Source organism: Limulus polyphemus, unplaced genomic scaffold (assembly GCF_000517525.1).
Source record: "Limulus polyphemus unplaced genomic scaffold, Limulus_polyphemus-2.1.2 Scaffold6576, whole genome shotgun sequence".
In the NCBI taxonomy this organism is placed as follows: Eukaryota; Metazoa; Arthropoda; class Merostomata; order Xiphosura; family Limulidae; genus Limulus; species Limulus polyphemus.
The window spans coordinates 13,102-15,916 of record NW_013672186.1 but is presented as its reverse complement, the minus strand read 5'-3'; the positions used below and the strand labels follow the sequence as shown (position 1 = coordinate 15,916).

Here is a 2,815-nt window from a genome sequence, read left to right as displayed (position 1 = left end):
CAGGAGCAGATAAGACTATACCTACCGAGACAGGATCAGATAAGATTGTACTTAACAAGTACGTTAAAACTAGTACATTTGTACAATAAAGCCACAACAAACACAAATAGACTCGAATCAAATCAAACTAAAACTTTTCTCGTGGAAAATAAATGTAACAACTTTTGAACGAAAACACTTGCCATGTTTCAGAAAGTTAGAAGTACTGGTACCAACCATCTAGAACAGAATCGTGCATGTAAGCTGGTAAATCACAACTCTACGGACCATCAGGTTTATCATTCTATTTTCCATGTTTTAGAAAACCAGAAGTACTGGTGCCAACAAGGATAGATATTATGGGAAGCTACCATCTGTGGGATTAAGATTGAATGTCTCTGAAGCAGAAACTGATCTCCCCCTCACTACTAAGCGCCGTTAGTGTAGTGGTATCATGCAAGATTCCCATTCTTGTGACCTGGGTTCGATTCCCAGGCGGCGCACACTAAGTTTATAGAAATTAGAAATGTTGAAGTTATCGAAATAAACTGTTCAAAATATTAAAACTTTAAAGCTAGTTGTCGAAGATTTAATTATAAACACCAGATTCTAATAAAGAATAGATTTCAGTCTTAGTTTGTGAAAATTATGAACTCGAGGACAGAGGTGAAAAACATTAGAGGTTGTCGTTTTTAGGAGATTCCTTAGTACAGCTAATGAAGAGAAAAAAGATTCTGCTGTACAAGGCCAGGGGTTGAGGATATGACTATTATAGTGAGTGATACAGTATTTCAAGTGTATGTAAGTGTATTCCTTACTAATGTAAGGAAGGGTATGTCAGAGGAGCTAATTGTTAAATACAAGGCATTTAAAAAAGGATTCAATGGATACCAAAATTCGGTGGTCACTACTTGAGGTAAACTAAACAATATATTGTTTCTAGACTTTTTAAATCTAAACGCGTAGACTAATGGTGAAAAAATATCTACCGTCAACGCGATTTTATCACAAATGTTAATATTTTAGTTTTTCAGCTTATTTCTGACTGTAGGTGGTACATGTAAAGAGATAATATCTTAGCGACGTTAAATATACAAATGTTAAGCCTATTAGTTTGTCATCTTTTGTTTTTCATTGCAAGCAGCATGTATAAAAATAAAATAAGTTGAAGAGTATAAATACACATACGTTAAGCCTATTAGTTTTTCATCTTGTTTCTGATTGCATAAAGAATATATATATAGTAACGAGATGAGATTTGTACGACCGGTTTGATCAAATGTGCTGATAGAGGGAGGCAGAGTCACAATGTTCGGTCATGTGTGACTGGATGATAACAATGAGTCACAAATGCTGTTTCTATCATCAGATGTTATTGCAACTCGATAATTTGCGTTATTTCTTTACATATACGGTACAAAACCAAGCTAAAAAACACAATGACCTAAAATCTTTGTATATAATATTGTGAATTATTTTGATACACATCAACAGCGTTTATGGCCGACGACCTATTCATACACACACACGACACTTTTGACCATCCCGATTCTACATACTTAACATCGTGACCTTTTTCACAAACACTGACAACACTTTTGGCCGACGTGATAGTTAAGATTAAACTGCGTGACATTTTCTCCCACACCGACATCACTTTTGGTTGACCTAATTGTACAGACTTAGTAAATTGACTTTTTCACAAATCACTGACAATAGTTTTGCCAGACATGATCGTACAGAGTTAACATTGTAACTCTGTTTCTCTTCGATTTTCCACGTTTTTGTCTTGTCTTTCTCTAGTTCCCCGAATTTAGGCAACTTTATTGTTTGCCTTCGACACTAGTGATATGATGAGTTTGAATGCTTAACACTTTGTTTATCAAAATTGTTACATCATGACTCCACATTTAACGTTGTTTCATGAAATAAGTGTATTATCTCAGAACGAAAAGAAAATTACAACGTATTACCAGAATCAAAACTACATCAAGGTCTTACAAAGTTCCTTGGACAATAAAATTATAAGTTGGGAACGTTTTTCTGGGGGTGGTTAATGAAAGTGTTCCAAAATGCGATATTAATTTCTTGACGACCTAATATATACAAATGAATATATGTTTATAAAATATACGTACAGCTTCACACAAGTATCAAAACAGCTCAAACCTAGTAGGGTAAAGAGAAACCCTCTGCAGTATTTGAGTTCGAATAAATATTATTATCGAGCATCTTCCACATAACGTCAAAAGTACACGTGTTGTCAAACTTCAGAAATTATACTGTTCTTGTAACAAAATCCTTTTTATGCTCATGTATGATATTCCTGTTAAGCCTGTATCCAATCGTAAAATTTTTTCATGGAATAATTAGTTTTACGACTAACCATGCAATTGAACAGACAAGCGTTTCCCAAACTATGTTCCGCGGAGCACTGGTGTTCCGTCCGAGATTGATAAGTGATCCGTGAGAAAATCATGATTTTAAATTTTAATAAAAAAATTATCACCTTTTGTACGATCATAACTTATTATGAAATATTTTCCTATGTATTAGAATTAGATAATATCGATTACACATTGAAGAAGAATTATAGAAGATGCCATATCTATTCAACATAATATCTTAGTAGAGAGGTTTGTACCTAAAATATATTATACGCATAAAAATGTAAAAATTCATTAATATGTAATTTGATTAAATAAATCAATCAATAATATAAACTCTAGAGGGCGCCGCGCGCGCAACATACCGTATTTTTCGATGTATAAGATGCACTTTTTTTACCCCAAAATTTGATGTCAAAATCTGCTTACGTCCTACACACCGAAGGTAT

General features: G+C 33.7%; 1 non-coding gene across 1 annotated transcript; it reads left to right on the top strand.

The window, feature by feature from the left end:
- Positions 1–411: 411 nt before the first annotated feature.
- On the top strand, positions 412–482 carry Trnag-ccc. The gene has a single exon. It is a non-coding gene; the product is annotated as a tRNA-Gly (tRNA).
- The last annotated feature ends 2,333 nt before the right edge of the window (positions 483–2,815 follow it).